The sequence below is a fragment of the Cyanistes caeruleus genome, chromosome 3 (genome assembly GCF_971803275.1).
Source record: "Cyanistes caeruleus chromosome 3, bCyaCae1.hap1.1, whole genome shotgun sequence".
Taxonomy (NCBI): Eukaryota; Metazoa; Chordata; class Aves; order Passeriformes; family Paridae; genus Cyanistes; species Cyanistes caeruleus.
In genome coordinates this window covers 45,699,903-45,721,583 of record NC_141703.1, presented here as the reverse complement: position 1 = coordinate 45,721,583, position 21,681 = coordinate 45,699,903, and the positions used below count along the sequence as shown (strand labels likewise).

Sequence of the window (21,681 nt, the reverse complement as noted above, 5' to 3'; positions counted from 1 at the left end):
AGAGATTATCAGGTTTTTCACCGCTGATTTAAATTTCTTGGAATTTTATTTTGGATTTCAATCCCTCTTTAAAGAATGTTTATACCCTGAAGTAAGAGGTTTACTTTTAAAATAGGGTAATAATGATGCATAAATTGCCTGCTTTGAAGCTTTGTTAAAACTCTTTGAAGCTTGGGGTTAATTTGGATATAGACACTACAGAGACAGGCAGAGTTGATTGGACAAAATAATAAAAAAAAAGCTTTCAAGTTCTTCTGCTCATTCCTATGCACCAGTGCACCTAATTCACATTTCTTAAGCAGTCTGTAACCTATGTCAGTCTCCAAGAACAATGATGCTTCTGTAAGAGCTGATTCAGCAGAATGAGAAGCAGCAAGAACAGCTCTGCAATATTTAAAGTCATGAATACAAAACAGGAAGGAGAAATTGAACAAAACTCCCAGTTCTGAACTGCTCCAGTTCAGAAATACCTTTGTTTTACATATGCTCTTAACAATGACAATAACAATATGCTGTTAACAATAACAATGTATGTAAATGGTATTAAGTTTAAAACATTATAAATATTACAAATATCTCCAGCACTTCATTTTTATGCACATTTTATGCACAGCTCCTGTAAGTTCACCTTAAAAGAAAATATAATCTCAATCTCTAAGAGTCCATTCTAATGACAAAACGAGGTTCTTTCATATTTTATTATTCCTAAAATGAAATTGATTTCTACTTTATGCTGTGAAAGGCTGTGAAGTGACCTCATTTACACCAGGGACTTGTCATTAACGGATCTTCCCTTTAATAGATCCAGAGTTCCTTTTGATTAGATCACTTGGCTCATTTAGCACAACACATTTTCTGCACCTGGGGCTTATGTTTCTAATGCTGCAGCTGCTACAAGACTCATCTTAGAGGGCAGTCCCATAAGCTAGATATTCCATCAAAGAAGTTTTTAATACAATGTATTGCATACAATTACTATTTCTGTGCTGCATAAAGACTTAACCCTAAGGCAGACCTCTTTTCTGCTGTGAACTGTGAAGAACTGTTAAAAAAAAACAAAACAAAAACTAACAAAAAAATGCAAACAAGAAAAGAAATTAGGGCCAGAGAGGTTAGATATGCAGCAGGTAGCAAAAGTGACACTAGTGAGATATTAAATGGAGTGCCCTGGCTCATGCTCAAGTGTCCTCTTTATCTGGCCTCATCACTTCCCTGCAGCTATTAACAGATGCCTGGCAGAAAAATATAAATTCCACATGATAGATAATTATGTACTACCATATCCACATGGGATCATTCTCCTTACCTTCACAAAATTAGTGGGATGCCTATGTCCTAAACACAGGATTGTCTTATGCACTTCTACCAAATATATCTACTAACATTCTTGTAGGTATAATCAATTCAAAAGAAAAACAATGAAATTAAGAACAGACTGATTATTTAAAATCCGTTTAATACATCAGAGATGCAGACAAAACTGTGAGCAAAACCATGCTACAGTGATTGTAACATGTACATACACAATACAACATACAACACAATTCATATGATCAAAAGTAGGTATTTGAACTACATACAACTAATGCAAGCTCATAATCTAAATTTTCCTTTATAGTGGGGGAAAAAAATTTTCATTAGACTATGCCTGACCTCATTCTAAAGCAGATATCTCCTACGGAACCAAATCTAAAAAGTTGTTCTGATTTGGCTTTTTTTACTTATTGATTACAAAAAATTATTAAGGTGATAAGCTCAGACACTGCTATTTTCCCTGCCAGCACCTTGCTTAGGTGAGATGAATCTTGCTCTGGAAGTATGTTTAGAGATTCACTGAGAGCAAGATAAGTAATTATGGAAAAGTAACCAAAGTTATTTGGTTATAAAGTTATATGGTTATAAAGTCATACTGATCTATGACTTTTGGAACTTTGTTTCATTCTAATTACCGAACAATAATTTCTGAAATACTTAAGCCCAACATAATTTTGTATGTGCATCTTTCTCTCCTTTCCATATTGTCTATATACATGTATCCAGATGTCGTGGTTTAGCGACAGCACTCCCAGTTTAGTGCTTCCACTGTGTCTGCAAACCATGCTTTGCTTGGGCGTTCACCACTTTCCTCTCCCCCTCCTCCTTGCTGCAGCAGGGAGAGAACTGGAGGGACAAAAGGCAAAGATCACAGGTTGAGATAAGTAAAAATTACCGGGAACGGAGGGTAGAAGAGATGAATGATTGACCTAGGAAACCCCCTGACAACAGACAATACACGACTGTCCTGCCTAGGTTTATTCCACCAAAAGGAATAAACCACCCCTTCTCCCGAGTAGATTCTCTTCTTCTCGCCAGACAATGACAAGGCGTGGCACAGAAAAACCTCAGTTTTCTAGCCATGCCCCCACCTGGACAGTGCAAAAAATAACCCTCTCCTGGCCAGAACCAGGACACCAGTTTATTTTACCGAAATTTGCAAGTTTTTGGTATTTTTTTATTTTTTTTTAATCTGTGTTTTATCTCAACAGTTTTACTGTCCTTATCTGTATGTAAACTGGCAATGTATTTTTATAAATACTCTATTAAAAAAGTTAAAATCATAAGAAAAATAGACCAATAAAAAAAAAATTGATTATGCTTTGTCGCTAAGTAATTATATGCCCAAATTTTATTATTTTGCCTTGTAGGAAGATAGACTGCAATACTTAAAGCAGTGTTGTGAGGACAATGTCCATATTCATAAGAAACTAAGACCTGAATCACTCATCTTCGGGTTATATCAAGATAGCTTACAGAAATGTACTGAAAGCACTCTTAGGTAATATTGGCTATATTTAAATTCCCAGGAGGTTTGGAAGAAATTTGCTTATTATAAGAAATAGGAGCAGAAAGTGACACCCATTGAAATCAATTAATTTCCTTGAAAGATTGTGAAGAAAACTCTTGTAGAAATAAAAGAAATCAGTGGAAACTGCGTAGAAAGTATTTTTGTTACATTTGTTTTTCACCAAATTTTTGGGAGGTTTCATGAGTCTTGCTTTTTCCTCAAGCAGTATCTTATGTCTCTGGAGGCATAGAAGGCATGGAATTAAAAAAATCACTTACTAGCCAAGATGCTGCCGATCTAATTCATTGTGATAAGAACTGGGATACTCAAAAAACGTATTACAGAGATAAGATGTTAATCCAAAAAGATACTTGAACCCTTAAGAAAAAAAGTCATGCCACATTAAGCACATCAGGTTCCTGCTTTTTTAAAACAAAGGTAATGTTTTCCGAGTCACTGAATTGTTATGTTTTGACTTTTCCTTAAATTCAACTCAGTTGAAATATCTATGGTTTAGAATATATTAATTTTAAAGAAATACGTTTTCATTTTATAAAAAAGAAATTTAAAAATAGCATCTTACATTTTATTCATGTATTTATTATTATGTAGAGCAGATTTTATAAGGAAGGTATGGGAGAACAAATCACTGGTCTGGAATATATGAAATATATATATATATATATCTCACAAGAAATGGAGCTGCCAGCAGTGGAATAATAGTGACAATGTTAAGATTTTCAAATGCCAAACCATGCTTGCCTCTGGTAGATAGATGGGAAGAACAATAATAAAAAAAAAATATTGACTTGTCTTTATTATTTTTTCCACAATAATTTAAAGAAATTTCTAATGTATTGTTTAGAAAAATGTTTTACAAAAGCATGGCAACCTGAAAATTTGAAGAGGTAATTTTACTTTTTTTTTTTAATAGTTAACCAGGACTGCTTAGTCTGTGAGATCTGAGCCCAGGCATTTTTTAATCATCAATTCTTTTTAGTTTGTTCACTTTTCTTTAGATCAAAAGCAAAATAAATGCAAACCCTGACTGAGCAACATACTTCAATTTTTCTGGAATTAGATGGTCTCGTAGGACATAAATGAGATTGTTACCTGTCCAACCAACTTTACGTTTAATTTCTATTTCACCCATCAGACTCTACAAACTATCAATAGCACAGTATTCAAAATCAAAAAAATCAATTTATGCATTAAAACAGCTGTTGGGAAAAAATATTATCTCTAAGGGAAGTAATGAAGTAATTCACAACAGTGAAGCTGAGGAAAGACAAATTGCAATATTTATTTCTCCAAGAGCTAGTAACTGTAAAAGGGGAAGGCTGCGTTGTCATTTGTGTATACCGATTTTTTGCCTTTCGTTATACAACAAAAATCACAGCAGTGAAGAATCCAATCTTGTTACTAGTTGTACCACAACTTAAGCAGTCATAAAAATAGTAGGGGGGAAAAAATGCAACAACCCTCAAATAAAAACAACATTTGTTCCCTAAAACAAACAAAGAAACAAACAACCCCCACATTTAAACTTGTTTTAAATATTGTACATAAAATGTCTTTCTGGGAACTATAAATCTCTTGAGTGAGTTTTAATTTATTTTTTTTTAAATATTTAAAGAAATAAGGAGTTTTCAAGAAACGAGGAACATAGTTAGTGCTTTGTTTTCAGCATTAAAATTCTCCTTAATTATAATGACTTAAAAAATCTCCTTTCTATAAAACACTAGTCATAAAACAAAGTGACTTCTATGTGTTGGTGAAGGTTCATTTTCAAGCTTGACTTCTATCAATCATCATACATTCTATAATGCATAAATCACTGTGATGATAGTATTTGCTTTGAAAGAAAATAATTTTTTTCTCTGTTAAGGTAGGAGAAATTTTAGTTGGACAGTGCTGGGTTTGGTTTTTTTTTGCTGGCTTGGAGAAATTTAAAAATCTAAACTGAATATGAAAATGGCTCTTACTGACTTCATCCATATCAACTCGGCCATTTTCTTGCAGTCACAAGATCTTGGACTCACTATTGCTTTCCAAGCTAGGAAAGATTTCCCTCTAGGGTCTTTTGGAGGCTATTGCTGCACAAATAATCAATGGGAAAAACAGAAGGAAAAGTTGAAAGTTAAGACTGTATTTTAGAAATTCAAGCAGTCTGTATCTTAAATTCCTACTCCTATCCAAGATCTTAATCTAGTTCCTCCTTCTTAAATTGTCTTTTAATAGAGACGGGATTACTTTAACACCAACATTGTTCAAAATTGTATCTTGCACAAAGAAGAAAATTACCGAGTAAAAATATAACTTTATTGAGTCTACTTTTCATTTCTTAAAACTAACATATACTTATGGAAATTACTTACTAAATTTAATCCTTCCATAAATGAATTTTAAATCAGGAACTCAACAAGAACATTCCTGAGAAAATGAATAAATTAGAATGTGTTAGAAATTGTTATAAATTATAGAAAATCATCTCAGTAATAAAAAAAAATATTACTAGCATTATCAATAAAACCACGAAGTTTCTGTAACCATGAAAACATTGTACACATATGTAAGTATAAAGTTATAATACTGATGAAACTCAGCTGTCTTGTTTTTTAGGTTTCTTATTTTTATCTTCTGAGTGTATATCCTTACTGTAGAAGTCAATCAGAAAAACAGTACATTATTTTCCCCATTTTCTGCATACTTAAGCTTTATTCATAAAAGAAACTTTGTTCTGTTTTGCTTTTTCTTAGGCTTATTCATAGTTCAAAGATAAATTTTAGAAGGACAAAAAAAATCTCCAAGAAGGACAGTGAACCACTCTGAACCTTGGATTCCAGAACAACAGAAGCCACAGCTGCAGCCTATGGTTCAAGCTTAAGTAGAACTTTTTATCTTTGGAGAACTACAGAAGAAGAATTTCAGCACTTTTTTTTATTCTCTTTGGACTATAACAAAGAATCTGAGGAAAAAGGAAAGGCAGGGAAGGTAAGCAAGGGAAATGAAAAGTGTTCTTCTGTTAGAAGTAAATCTTGTTCATACTTTATATGCTTTTGAAAAGGATTGATCAATTTTAAATACTCCATTTCTGAATTTTTTTTCTAAAAAACACACAATTTTACTGATGGTTGATGGAGGAAGGGATCTCTTTCCCCCTCTTTCCTCAAGGTTTGTTTCCTACAAGCCCTGCAGCATTCTAAGGAAGCAAAGTTACAAAGAAGTCATATCTACCTATGACAAGATGATTCAAAAAATCTTAAAATAAGCTTACATTTTGAAAGCTGACATTATTTCCCAGAGAGCAGTTTTTCTTAAAGATGTAAAAGAGAGATAAGAGAATTATTAATATTGTTTATAATATAAACCTCCATAGCCAAGCTTGAACTAGCTTCTTTGTTAAAAGGCATTTAAGCAATTTCTGTGCTTACCTGATAAAATTGAGGAATTTGTTACAGAATTACACAGTTGTTGTACAAAGTTATTTTATGCAAAAGACTGTCATAAATCAGCTGAATAGAGTCACTGATGGTTTTCTTAGTGAATGATTCTCAGCCTTTTCAAGGTGGTGATCTATTAGTTGAAGAAATCAACAACCAAATTGTATATACTATGAAAGCAAGAGCATAGAATGAGTAAGTTTAGTTATTTTTTTTCTTATATTTCAGGAGCTGGCAAAGATTAGTTGAACGAGAATAGAATGCAATGCAAATGTAAAGATTGGGATTTTCTTTGCTTTATTTTGTATAAGCAAGCTAAGTATTTTTGAAACCAAATTAACTTTCCTGATCCATTCTAGTTGTGTTTTAGATGTAAGAACTGAGAAATAATGCTCTAGAAGTAGATTTTTCATTACTAGTTTAGGGTTTTCCCTTCCAAATCTACAGACAGTAGGAAACCTGTCTATGAGGAACATGAAGATTCATTTCTGCGGTACAAAAAAACCTCAAAGTTAACTTCATTAAAATAATGTCCCCAGACATGGAAGAACCATGCTTATAAAAATTGCATTAGATATAAAAGAGAGAAAAATAGTAAAAAAGGCAGATGAAGTTATAAGAAATAAAATTTTAGGTAGCAGGTTCTCCTATCTTACTGTTCATTTTATTCCACTGAAAAGCACCATCCATCCATCTTTGAACACACATTCAGAGGCAAAGCATCAAATCCTTTTCAGGGAGGAATTTCCTTAAAGGCATTGAGGTACACGATCTTAATAAGCAAGAAGTCAATCCTCACATTGCAGAGTGTAGCAGTCCCTGCATTCAGTAGTTTCCCACAGGAAATTCCTTTTGTCCTTTGCCTTTCCCACCACCTGCTTCTAATTTCAGGTAGAAGTTTAAGTCATTAAAAACTCTGAATGCTTCCCTGTATTTGTTTAGACAATTAGCAAAACTTTCATGAAGGTTTACCTTTATGAGTGGTCATTTTCTGTCACTCCTTGAGAGTTCAATCTGAGTAATTGTTATATTGATGAATAAGGGTTTTCTGAGTTTGTTTTGTTTTAGTGTTTCTTTTCTCTTGCCACATGCTGCTTCTTTCTCATAGCAATTAAATGTTCTATGACACTTCAGCTAATGGCTCAGTAGATTAAATGAAGGGTAGCCTTTACACAGCCCAGCCTTTTTGGGGAATAATCAGCTCTGGAAATTGGTTTGATTAAAGTCTGATTGTTTTCAGACCACGAAGTAATGCTAAAACTTTGAATAAAAGTATCTAGCATATCTGACAATCTCTCAGTATTTCCCATGTAAATTGATCTAATAAAATATATTGTTTTCCAATTAGAGACCTTATCTTATTCCAAATATCACTGTATCTAAATATGAATATGGTGTTGTATTTAGATTTGGTATGAAATTACTGCAGTGTCATGGAGGATCCGCTGTGGAGCTGAGTGGCTAAAAGAGTGATTTATTATAACTCAGGGTTTTATTTTGTGTGGAATTTCTGTGGGGTAATGTGCACTTTAATAAATTTGTGTGGTCTGTAATATAAACACTCTCATGGCTATAGAAGATTCTTGATCACATTTCAGTTCTGGTCACAATAGAAATTCCTCATCAAATGAGACAGTTAATATAATCTAGGTTCAGAGTCTGACTTCAAGGTTTAACTTTCCTTTAGAGCTGATGGAATAAAACAGGCTGTTCCAACAGATGCTACAGAACAGATAATATAGGACATTTGCTCTGAATGAATATAAGATAAGGATCTCAGGCTGCTAAGCTTGAAAAAGTTAGTAGCTTTTTTATAGAGGATCTCTAAAATCTTTAAGAGAAAGTGTCATCCTGTATATTGACATAATGTCTAGTTCAGATGTGTTTTTTGATGGAATCTGCAAATCGTACTGCAAAACCAGTAGAGATATTGTCAGTAGAGATATGAGCAGCAAACCTCTGGAAAGCTTCTCATTCCTTTCAAACATCAATTTTTAAAGCAGATTTAAATTTTTTTAAAACCAAAAACTAAGGTAAGGAGACCAGCACACAGGTAGTATAAAAGAATGATAGTACACCATGTTTTCTACATGTCTTTAAAACTCTTGCTTTTTAGAATGTTGCTTCTACTTAGTAATATTCTCTTTATCTACATTCATTTATTCAGTATTTCAATTGCAAACAGCTCAGAGTAGATTGTAACTTCAGATCTTCAGTGATAACTTGGATCAACTGCCTACTGTAATTTAATTGTATTTTCAGCAAATTAGTTTCATCTGCAAATCAAAACATTTGCATCAGCTGTACTGTTGCAGACATGTTGGACTACTTGCAGCAAATCTGAATGTTCTTTGCTGCTAATAAGAAGGGACATACAATTTGTTTATTTATAGACTTTACAAGACTACAGTGTTTTGAAAATTCTAATATGTGCAAGAACTGGTTTGATTCTTATAAATAGAGGTTAAAGAGTCTCAACTAATGCAACTTGCATAAAAAAAAAATGTGTAAATACTGAGGTTGAAAGATGATAATAAACAGAAATCTGAAAAAAAATACTCCTAGTATAATGTACATCATCCAGCATTGGCTTATACTTAGAAACCCCCAAAATGCAACTGGCATCTTGCTGACTACGTGCTGTCAAAAAACAGGAGATGATAAAACATTATAACAAAAAATAAATATAATATAAACAAAGTACAGGAAATAAAAGGAGGAAAAAATAGACCCACTGTAAATAGAAAAATGGGGGAAACATAAAAGTTAAGAAAACAAAGAAAAGATTTCTACAGGAATACAGCATGACAGACTGCCAGTAGGATGGAGAAAAGATAATGCAGTGGCTAGTCTTGAAAAGTGATGTCAAACTAGAGATACAATGGTTATACAGAAAAATGCCTACTGGAAAGATGAATAGGCTCCCTTTAACCATGACTAGAACATGAACTGCAAAAGAGAGAATTGTGAGATGTACTGCATCCACCCAGCAGTGAAACCAGCACAGATTCCCCTTTGTTCTTTCAGATATGAAAAGATGATGACATTATGCACCTTTGAAAAGGATGGTTTAGAGCAGGTCCACACTCTGTGGTCATGGTATTCATTACATATTAACTGCCATTACAGGGACTCTAAAACTTCCATTTCCCCCTCCTGTACATCTGAGCTTCTCCAGCTCTCAGAACAGGTTTGTTTCATTCTCTCTAGTTGCTCTGTGGTTTTTTCCTAGTGAACTGTGTGCAGAAGGGAAAAGCAATGGAGTGCTAACATTTGGAAGCAAAATATACAGTACAATGTAGTGGCTGTAAGAAAAAGGACTTTGACAAGATAGAAAGAATGACATTGTTATAAATGGCATCTAATTTTTAGAAACATGAGTAAATAGACCCTTGGGCTCGATCTACAGAATGAACTGGAACAATTCATATTGACTTAATTTAGCAGGACTGTAGGAACTTTATTACATAATACAGAGATACTTCCTCATCTTTAGACCTAAACTTCTATTGAAGCATGACAAAAGCTTGCAGGGAAATGTTAGAAATAGTCATAGGTGACCCTGGAAATATACATAATTGCTACTAAATTTCCAAGTTTCAGATTTCTTATTTAAACAGTCTCCAGGAAAAAATAAATTAGACTATAAATTGTAAAATTACCTGTAATTATAAATGATGTCTGCTTTGTCTTCTCAATGGGCTGCCTCTCTCCACACTGTAACAATAGATAAGTTTTTCTGAAATATCTCTATGATTTCTATTTAAAAAATACTCTTAATCAAGGAACTAATTTTCCTGAATATTCATAAGGATCAAGATGCAGCCAGGATTGTTTAAATGTAATTAATATTAATATAACTAATTATATTGTCCAAGAATCTTGAGTGTATTGCTTGTGGAGAAGGACATGTCCTACAGAAAGAGGTACTTGAACTTCACTGTAACAGAAATGAAATGACAGAAGATTCATAGCAGGAAAATAATCATCTATAGAGAGCAAACTCTAAATTGGTAGCTATGGCAGTTTGTACCAGGCAAGAATTAAGCTGACAGTCTCAAGGCACATACTCCATTCCTGAAAATAAAAATGGTTTAGAATAAATGCATTAAAATTTTTGACAATGCCACACCTGATCTCTTGAGACCAGGGAGTGGGGGGGTGGTCTAAAAAGAATAACCAGTGGAAGGGATGCAGTTGTGTTCATATCAGTTTACATCTATTTCTATCTGATTTCTAGGACAAATTGCAGCCTGCAGCTGATGTACACAGGGCTCCTAACTAGCTTCTTTAATTGGTTGCTTTACATGGAGTCAGATAATATCGTTAAGCAACAGAATGTTATAATGAACTGAGGACTGCACTTGAAAAATAAGCTATGCTATTTTTTCAGGCTGGTAAAACACAGATTGCTTTCAGTTATTTTTCTTGGCAGGCCTATTGTTTCTGCCCATAGCCTGTCAAGCTAGCATAGTACCCAGATGGTTCTAAGGCTCTAGGGCACCTGTATAACTCACATCAGACTTTAACATAAAAGTAGTAATATTTATATATTTGCATTTCAGTTCCCCCTCCATTCAAAGCAAAACACAGCTGTTGTATTTTCACCCTGGCCATTACCTTGTAATGTCCTATCCAGGCAATATATCTACTCATTGCCAATTTGTAGTAATGTTCCTGCATTTCTCTTCTTTCTAGCCCTTGTGTAAAGCCACACTTGAATTAACACATCTCATGTAGCTCAAAGAAGAAAGCAGCATACCAGGGGATTCTTCTGTTTTGTATAACTTAAAAACGTAATAATTTTTAAGGTATTTTTTACACCACTCAGACTTACTGATGAGGTGTTATTTCTCTTATCTTCAAACCTGCTTTCTGCCTCCCTTCCTGTTTGCCATGTGCGTCATCTGCACCATCTGGGATGACCTTTCTACAATGACTGAGAGTACAGCACTAAAATGTCTGAATTCCCTGATTTAAAATTGACAATGTTACATTCCTTTCCAGAGTTGTTAATTTTTTTTTTTTCTTTTAATCATTTTGTGAATGGTAGACGCTTTGCATTATCATATAAGCCCTGTGTATACAAAAGGAAAATGCAAATATTATATATTTTGATGGATAGAAACTTGTAAAGAAGATTTTTAAATAACTCCTCATTTACAAAATGACTTTTCAGTAAGTTATCACACTACTGATTGTGAAACAATGTTCCCAGACTGCTGTTTCATCTATCCTTATCATTAATTAAATATGACAGAGTCTATCTGTAACTTTAATAATTTTTAGGAGTCTTAAATGTAATGTATTCACCGACACTATACTAGCCACATAATTTAAAGACAAACAAATATCCCCAAGTATTTATACAGATAATTAGGAATCCTTGGAAAAAAAACAAAAAACAAAAAACAAAAAACAAAAAACAAAAAACAAAAAACAAAAAACAAAAAAACATTTAGCTCAAGGAAATAGTCCATGCTCACACATAAAATGTGTGAAAAGTGGTCACATAGTGTGAGTTATAAACTGGACAAACTCAAAAATTTAGGGCAACAATACATGGAAATAATTAGCTAATTTCAAGTGAATTTTATTCAATTAGACCAGTTCTCAGTGTTCAGTTCAATTTTGAAGGTTTTTTTGTTTCACAGAAAAAATAACACAAATATATTACTCTTAAGACTTCTTGTTTACTGCCTTGCATTACTCTGATAAATGATGTTCTTTGTTGAGATTAGATCAGTCTGCTTGAGAATGTTTTGTGGTAGGCAGAAAATCCAGAAATTAGATGGAGAATTTATATCTATAACAATATTTCTTTAAATATATTAGAATATGTGCATTTATCACTTCTTGTCCATATCTGTTCTATCAAATGGACTTAAAACCTGGATGAGTCTGAGAAGTGTACTGTGCATTTATCTGCCAGAGACAATTTAATAAACAAAGTTCCTGAGGCAGTTTTACGTAGGACTTTTTAAAATCGCTTTTCTAGAATGACAGTAACTTTTCTAGTCAGTATTTCAGATATACTTTCCTTTCCTCCCATTCAAATATTCCAATACCACAAAAGAGAAAAAGGAAGGCAGTAGACATTAACCCAGAAAGTACAGAATTCAAATAGAATTCAAAACAAATTTAAGGTTATTGAACATCAATCTATTTTATTTGGACTAGTCTTGTCATAGTTGCAGAGCACAGTGACTCACAGCATAACACTGATTTTCCATGAACTCCATGAAGGTTTTTTCAAGACTTTCATAGATATCTGACCACTCCTCACTGTTAATGAATGACAATATAGAAGAAAATAGAAGATGCATTTGCAACTTTAGAGGAAACCTTGAACCCCTCTGTTGTAGGAGTCAGTGATAGAACACCTTTCCTATGAGGAAAGGCTGAGAGAATTGGGGTTGTTCAGCCTGGAAAAGAGATGTCTTAGGGGTGACCTAATTGCAGCCTTCTGGTACCTGAAGGGAGCCTGCAAGAAGGATGAAATACTATTTACAAAGACATGTAATGACAGGACACAGGGAATGGCTTCAAACTGAGAATAGTTTAGATTAGATATTAGGAATAAATCCTTTACTGTGAGAGTGGTGAGGTACTAGAACAGGCTGCCCAGAGAAACTGTGGATGCCTCATCCCTGGAAATGTTCAAGGCCAGGCTGGATGCTGGATGAAGAAATATGATTTAAAAAAATGTACCCCTGTTCATGGCAAGGGAATTGCAACTAGATAATCTTTAAGGTGCCTTGCAACACTAAGAGTTTTATTATTCTAAATAAATCATAATTATAATATTGAAAGCAGTTCTAATCTTTAGGGAACTGTTGAAGCCACACATTGAGACACGGACACACGCACACACACACACACACACATACACACATATAATCTAGAAGTGCAAAAATCATTAGTATGACAGGCTCAAGACCTGATATCAAGTTGAGAAGATAAATTTCATCAAGCAGTATATTTAGTACCAGATAGGTTTCAATGTCTAAAAATATTAGCTATTGTATTTAATTTTTCAGTCACCATGTTAAAAATAAAATTTTTAACAACAGAAGCCTTGCAGGATAGACTTGTCATATGAGACAATGGTTTTTATTTTAATTTTTTTACTTTAAAGGGGAAAAATTATTCTTGGAAAGATTGTGTATATAAACTAATGCAATTAAAAACATGACTATATATACACATATATTAGAATGTGTATATGTAAGTACACGTAAAAAATATATTTGGAGTTTAAATTAGCTTACTGAAATCAGTCCCAACTTCATGATCAACTTTGCTTCAATTGTAGCTACACAGGATATGACATCTTGCATACTTTTTGTTTCCTTGATATTTAACAGTTATTAAGATCTAAAAGTTATTTAGATTATTTTTCTTTCTCTTGAATTGATCAATTTGCAAAACAAGAAATACTTTAGAAACTTCTCAGCTGTCTCTTAGCACAGAAATTCTGGAAGGAGACATTTTCTTTCATAAATAGAAATAAATTCTAATTTTATTAGATGGGTATAGGTGGAAAAAATAGACCAGCTGCCAACACAAAAGTTCCTCTCCAGATCTGAACCAGAAGCAGCAATTCAAGTTGATTACAGATAAAAAGTGTTTTAAGTTTAAATTATGCTGTAAATGCAACCATTTAAACAAGAAGTGTATTAGTTTAGAACAAAAATTATGTTAACAAAGAGAGTACTATTAAGTTTTTAATTATTCTCGGGGTTTGTGGCAAAATTAGAAACTGGAATAACAAGATATATTAGAAGGAAAAGTAGGAAAAAGTGGGTACAGAAATGTCTGTATTGATGGCACAACTTCACTTGAAATTCTATGATGGTAACACTGCTTTTGGCCACCACAGGCTTTAGTTTTCTCTGGTTGCTTGTTCTTGCGCTTCTAAAGCATCTTCCACTATTCCAGCAGAAATTTTAGGCAGGCACATACCAAACTAGATAAGAAAACTATGGTTGTTTTGGATGGTTTGGGGTTTTTGAGTTTTTGACTTTTTAGGGTTTTTGTGGGGTTTTTTTTGTGGGGCTTTTTAAGGGTTTTGTTTGTTTGCTTGTTTGGGGTTTGGTGGTTTTGGGTTTTTGTGTTTATTTGCTTGTTTGGTGTTTTTTTTTGAGGGGGGGGAGGTTGGTTGGTTGTTTTGGTTGTTTTTTTTTTTTCCATTTGGCTGGTTCAGTTCCCCAGTCTAGTTGAGGTTTGGCTAGAGAAACAGACTGGTCAACTGAGAGATATTGATCTCACAGGCAGCTAAGAGGACCAAAGGCAAAACTAAGACCGAACCCAAAGGTAGAAATATTATCTGGAGACACCAGCCTTAACAAAGGCATTCTTAATAGCACATGGCAATTTTCCCCACAAGGTACCTTCTTTAATTTAGAGTGTTGTTGCAGCTTTTCATCTCTACTAGAGATGAAAATTTTAGAACAGTAAAAATGAGTTAATTTAATACAAAGAGTTATGGATGACTATGTAGGTAAATAGAGAGGCCTACTTGACCTCTGCCGAGGGGAAGAAGTCTCAGAAGCTGATGAATTTTTCAAATTTAATTTTGTCTCCAGTCTCACACAGAAAGAAAATCTTTTGTCCGAGGAAGAAAATGTTTCTTTTATTTCGCTCGTGTACAGCAGGGTTTTGTTAAATTTCTTCAGTCACTTATGTGGCAGAAAAGTGCAATATTTATAAATTAGGAGGCAATAATCTACTTATGTTAGTAAAAGATGTCTTTTGACAAAATAAGATCCTCAAGGATCTTCACTCAGCTGTATAATTGAAATACAACTACTGCATTATTTAAAAAGGTACAAAGTTATTTAGAGTACTAATTCTTAAAACATATTGTGCTCTTCTGACAGTACAATAAAACCTATTATTCTCTAGCCTTTTAAACACAGAAAAGACCTTGAAATTGCATGCAAGAATCTACTCTGACCTTTGAAACTATTTATTTAACTAGTTAATGCAACTCACAATATAATTGAGAATATGTTTTCAGGGACGACTTTTATTATCTTTAGACAAAGAACTGTCATAAACTTGATTTTTTTCTTAACTAGAATGTGACAAAACATCTCTAGCACTTAAAATTGTTTTTCTTGTATTTAGTGCACTTTAGAAAAAATAACATAAATCACAGAAAATGAATTCTATGTCATTTAAGTGACTAAAATCCTACAACAATCCACTGCAATAGAGAAAGTCTCCAGAAATAGAACTAATAAAGAAGACAAGATAGGACAGGTAGTGTTTATGCTTACATGTCATTCTTCAACTGCTAATAAAGAAGATCCTGACAAGTGAATACAGTATAAAAGGAAACTCTTTTTTTCTTGTCTTCTTTGTTCTCTGTTTTTGGCTTTCTCTCATAGCTCTTTTTTCCACCTAACACATAGCCAAGCAAATTCAATTCCCTAAAGAATGAGCTGATGGACCCTGAAGCAAGGTCTGATAATATTGTGGCTTACAGAAGAAAAGAGACATAATTCTAGACTAAATATAAATATGATGATTCCCTCATCAAAGATACTTTTGCATTGAAATTATTTGACTGTTGTTAATTAAAATAGTAGTCTTCATCAGAATGTTCTGTTACTGAGTAAAATTTCTTCCTTTCACTTCTTTCTGTTCTTGGAGTTCAAAGCTGTAGAATGTCAGCTTTTCATCTTGTGAAGCTAGAATTGTTCCTTTCTTGCCTTTGTTAATCTAAAACAACTCAGAAAACTGCATGTGTGTGTCAATGTCCCAGTGCTACCATAAGCCCAGAGCAAGGGGAAGGATTGCAGGTCAGCAGGAGAGTACCTGAAGAGCAGAATGAAGGAATTCCATCTTCTTGGTCAGAAAATCAACTTAATTGGGGGGTCCAGACTAAATGTGTCTATACCCACGCACACAGCACAGGAATAAATAAGAGATGTTGGATACATGCACATGCCTGCAGGGCTGTGATCTTATTGCCATCACAGAAACTATGACAGGAGTGGATGGACGGATATTGGCTCGAGGAAGGACAAGGCAGGGGAGACAAGGAGAAATGTCAATGACCAGCTGGAGTGCACAGAACTTTGTCTGTGGATAGAAGGGGAGCCAACTGAGAGCTTTGGGGTCAGGGTAAAAGCACAGGGTCAAGTGATGCTGTCGTGGGTGTCTGCTGCAGGCTGTCTGACCAGGGAGACACAGTGAATGAGGCCTTCTCAACACAAAGAGGAGCAGCCTGAGGTTCACCTGCCTTTATCCTGGTGGGGAACTTCAACCACCCTAATACCTGTTGGAGTGACCCAATAGACTAAGTTTTGTGTAAGCTCAAATTTCACCACGTGTGCAGTTCTTCATATTGCAGATGTAGACAAGAAGATAGCGAACAAAAACAAAGCTGATTACTTGGAAGTGTACTTTATAGATGAAAGTTAGTATGATCTAACTTTATTTATAATAATTTCAGAATTATTCTTATGTTTCAAGTGATGAATGCCATTCGAAACATAATGCTATATAAAATTAAAATATTGATGGTATTCTAATATATCAGTGTCAGTCAATTATTACTTCATATTACCTCAAGATTAATGCATAACATAATTTATTGTTAATGTCTGAATAATTAAAGAGGGCCAGAAATTGAGTAGTATTATTCATTTTGTTAACAGGAAAACTATATTGCAATTATCAAACATGAACAATGTGATTTATTCTATATGCAACAGAATGTTTTATACCTGGAAAAAAATCAGTTTAATTAATTAACAAGTCACTCAGATAGTGATTCTTCTCAACATACATGATATGGCTTATTAAAGGCCTGAACCAGAATTCATTGTAGTCAGAGGAATAAATACATCTGGTATAAGAAAGACCTCCATTTTATTCCAAATGTAAAGAAAAGGTTTCTCTCCTGATACTATAAACAGCAGTTGTAGTAAGTGCAGCTTATTAATTTCTTTAGTTTATTTCTTGCTAGAAAAAAGTGATTGCTGTAGCCATTCTTATAATATTAAACCTCAAGATATTTTAAACCTGTTTTGCTTGTTAGTGGCAATGCCTCTTTCCTTGTCACAGGTGCTGCATTTGTATGCTTTTAGAGATAATTTTCAGGTTATATTGTTGCTACTTTAAAAAGTAGTATTGTAGTTAACAGGTATATCCCCAGAGTACCTTCAGTTCACCACAGGCTCACAAACCAGAAGAAAAAGATTTTTCTTTCTTCACTTGTGTGTGTGTTTTTCTATTTTGTTATCACAATTCATTTCAATTAGGCTTGGTTTTTTGTTTGTCTTAAGATTTTGGAGGTCACACATCACCACAAGAAATTCTGGAAATAATGTTCAACAAACTATTTCTAATGCCATCTGTCTTGGAACCCAATGTAGTATTTCAATGATGTTCCTGTGTGGCCAGTCATTACATCATTAAAAAAAGGAAAAATAAAAATATGAAGTTAATGAAATCATGAATGCACAAAAAAAATAATTTGCTAAAAATTAGAAGCTTTAAGGAAAAATGTTGTTCAAACCAGACAAAGGAAATTGTTAGATTTTATAACAAATTAAACATACCTTTGTGCTTGCTGATCTTGATTTAAATTGTTTACATTCATGGCAAAAAGTAATTTCCTGGGATACTTCAATGTTCTCCAGAATGTTGCTCACAGCATGGAAGTCATACAGAATTCATCTTACCTACACTTTAGTCATTGAGAGGTAAGGACATAATCTAAGGCATTTGTCTAAGTTACCTTGTACTAAATGGAAAAGATAAGCATGATTTGTTCTTTCAAGGCAATTCATTCCATCTGAAATATGTGGGATGGATTTTCATCTCCAAGTGGCTTTTTATTTCAATCAAATATAATAGGTATTTAAACACACTCTGTGGGTGGAACGAATGCCATTTACTTTATGCCTCAAAAACATCCCAGGTTATTTTTCCAGTCACAAGTTAGCACATTTGTACCACAACTAGCTTTTAGTTAGCTATTTTCTAATCACTTTTCAGTCTTTTTTACTTTGTTCTTTTTTCCAGGTCTTTAAGAGCTTTAAGTTGCTTCAGCTACACAGTGACTGGTAAATACAAAGAAGTCTTTACTGTCAGAGTTGTTGCCAGTGTGGAAATAACTTGTTGGGAGCAGTGTCAGCTGACAACTTTTGTTGCTCACAGAGTGGATTATTTTCAAAAGATACTATTTCCCTAGAGAAAAGAAAAAAAAATTAAAAAAAATTGGGATATTTGATCAATTGTCTTTTCATATTCAGGAGGTGAACTGAGTAGGATAAAAGACAAAGTGGCATCTTAAATAACTTCAAAATTAACTTTTTTGTTTTAGTTTATGGTGGGTTTTAATATCTTAAAGCATGTTTTCTAAAACCTGCATTTGTATTTGATTAGAAATGAAGTGGTTTAACTGTGACTGATATTCTGAGAAATGGCAAACTATCAGTTAAAAGAAAGAGGTACTTGAGATATATAAAAGGACAGGAAATCAGTAAAAGAGCCTTGAGATACAGATTAGCACTTGAGTAGAAACAATACATATGACACCTGAGGACATTGCCAGACCAAGAGGGAAAGCAGTGGACAGAATACTTATTTCCAAGGCCAGTATTCACAGAACTGTAGAAGGCTTTGGATTGTAAGTGACCTTATAGATGGTCTTGCTGCATCCTCCACTAGATGGGTTTGCTGCTAGGCAGACTGGCTGAGAGAGATGGGGCTGTTCAGCATGGAAAAGAGAGGGCTTCAGAGAGACCTTATAACACCTTCCAGTACATAAAAGGGGTCTAAAAGAGACCTAGAGAGGGACTTTTCACAAGGGCATGTATAGACAGGACAAGGGGTGATGACTTTAAATTGAAAGAGGGCAGGTTTAGGTCAGATATTAGAAAGAAAGTCTTTAGTGTGAGGGTGGTGAGATACACTAAAGCAGGTTTCTCAGAGAAGATGTGGATGCCTCATTCCTGGAAATGTTCAAAGCTATGATGGACAGGGAAAAATAAATTGCTATAACATGATATTCAATAAATGCTTTTATTTTCTCTCATAAAGAATAAATGGTAATCTTGTAAAGTTTAGTAGAAGTCTGATAACACAAGTTTGGCCTACAACATTCTAAAAATGTGGCTGAACAAATAAATAATAATGACAAATTAAAACAAAAATTAATTAATATGTTAGGAAAAAAAAAGACCTAGAAGCAGAGAAGGAAAAATGGGATGAACATTATTATCACAAAATAAGACAAAAATATAATAGGTGCATGTGGGATGGTGTAAAATATCACAGATGACATATAAGGATGCCGTGCTGAAGATTTGCACTCTGAGACAGAATCATAGGCTGAATCAAAATCAGAGAATGTAATCCAAGGAAGTTGTAGTAGTAGTCCAATAAGAATTTCAGAAAGTGAAGCAGTAAGTAAAGGTGTTAACATTCAAAAAGCCTGACATCCATTTTACAGCCTGGTAGAAGACAGACATTCTTTAATGATGAATACAAGTAAGTACTCTGGATGTTTTGTATGTCCCCATGAATGAGTGGTTCATTTGCTACCATACATTAATTTTCTTTTTTCAATATACATCTTGGTCTCATCCATTTACTCGGATGTTTTGAATGAAGACTGAAATCTACTGAATAACCTGAAAGAGATTAAACTTCAAATATCTCTTTTACTATTATTTTTGTAGTGAAATAGTCAGTTTCATCATCAGTTCCAGTCCTCACAAATTCATAATTACAAATATCTTAACAGTAGACCCACATTTTCATTCATTCTTCAAAAACCTCAGATGCTACTGAAAGAGGGGAACAGGTTTTGGGAGGAGGGATTGCCATATGGAAAGCAAGTACAAGAAAAGAGCAAACATAGAATAAAACATATGGAAAAATGTCTGTATAGAATAAATCAAGTTAGTCTTATGGAAGTTATCTTTGGCCTCTCCTGACTTTTATTTATGTCTCTGACTAACAATTGCCTACATTTTATTTTTAATAATGCTGAGGAAAGAGAAAAAAAAATTATTAAAATGAAATTTCAGGGAAGTAAACAAAATGTGCCTGTATGGAGAAATTTCTGTTTGTTTATGAGAGAACCTTCAGCTAGAACTACAGAAGAACTCTGATTCATGGTATGAATATGCTGCCCTTTACAATGAATTAATTCCTTGAGAGCTCCTTAGAATGTATTACATGCTACAGATCTTTTTTTCTACTGGTAGCAAGTTAATTTACATTTTATCTTATTGTTTTAAATAAAAAAAAAAGGAAAGATTTCATATCATGGGTGTCAGATTACATGATCTTGATCTTTTTGTAAAATAAAATTTTAATATCAGATTTCACATCCATGTCTTGTTGCTAAGATAAAGGGAAAACCAGGTAGTTAATTGAAAATGTTTCCAATGCGACACCTTTTTTTTCTATTAGTTTATAAAATTATGTAACTGAACATATAAACAAATCTAATGTATTTTCTAGTAAGAATTTTGTAGGTAGGTAAGCAATGCATTATATTTTAGATAGTGTTGGGTCTGAATAATCTGGAAGATTACATAGCTTTTCCTACTTGCTGTTGAGAGGATATTACGTAATGCTACTGCACTAAACAAAGCAAATGTAAGAAAAATAAGCACTATTTATAGAACTGAAATTTTATGGCAAACAAAATTTTATGAGTCAATATGGACACGGAAAAAATATTCCATTTTCTTAGCTTTTCATTTTATTTTCAAGTAAGGAATATAAGAGAAATGTAGGTAGTCAGAATGGAGCCGCTATGATGCTGTTAACTGGTAAACTACATTTCAAACACCTTTTCTGTGTGTGGATGAGCACAGGAAGTTTCAAAATGTGCCAGAAAAGACTGTATGTCTATTGAAACAGGTGTGTTAAAAATCACGTCTACTTGTAGTTGTTTAAATACAAGTCCTTGCACAAATATGTGCTTAAGGTTGTATGATAGAGCAAATATTTCTCTGGTTTAGATGAACTGATGAGCACTGAGCATGACTGTTGGAACAGACAATATTATTCACCTTATTCTAAGGTTAAAAAATTATGTGTGATTTTTATCTAACATCGATTTACAGCTTCATTTGAGCTATCCAAAATATCTGCCAAGCTTCCACTTGCATTCCAGAAATGAACAAGACTACCGCTTGGATCACTGTCATATTTGCCAGCCTTCTGGGGATTTCTTGGATGTCTTAAGACATTTCAGACTGCTCTAGATGTCTATGTCTAGCAAATTCAGTCAAATATCTAGTTGGATGCTGTCACATGCATTTAGAAATTTCCATTTAAATGCCTTGATATACGAGATCATTTCTATCCCAATGGACCTGGGATGACATTATTAACTTGAAAATAGGTTGTAATAGGTTGAAATAGGTTCTTGGA

General features: G+C 33.7%; 2 long non-coding RNA genes across 4 annotated transcripts in view; one reads left to right on the top strand and one right to left on the bottom strand.

The window, feature by feature from the left end:
- Positions 1-1,454: 1,454 nt before the first annotated feature.
- The window catches only part of LOC111926153 (uncharacterized), a 30,911-nt gene continuing 10,684 nt past the window's right edge, over positions 1,455-21,681 (bottom strand). The window contains exons 3-5 of one of the 3 annotated variants that reach the window (XR_015284506.1): positions 9,930-9,984; positions 5,203-5,257; positions 1,455-2,160 (exon numbers count right to left, since the gene is read on the bottom strand). This is a non-coding gene — a long non-coding RNA (uncharacterized LOC111926153). Of the gene's footprint in view, positions 2,161-3,817; positions 4,921-5,202; positions 5,258-5,738; positions 5,793-9,929; positions 9,985-21,681 lie in introns of those variants that run through there. The other 2 variants (XR_015284507.1, XR_002862719.2) reach the window with 2 other exon arrangements.
- Positions 5,650-21,681, top strand: part of LOC147654126 (uncharacterized) — a 45,820-nt gene continuing 29,788 nt past the window's right edge. The window contains exon 1 of the long non-coding RNA XR_015284508.1: positions 5,650-5,818. This is a non-coding gene — a long non-coding RNA (uncharacterized LOC147654126). The remainder of the gene's footprint in view (positions 5,819-21,681) is intronic.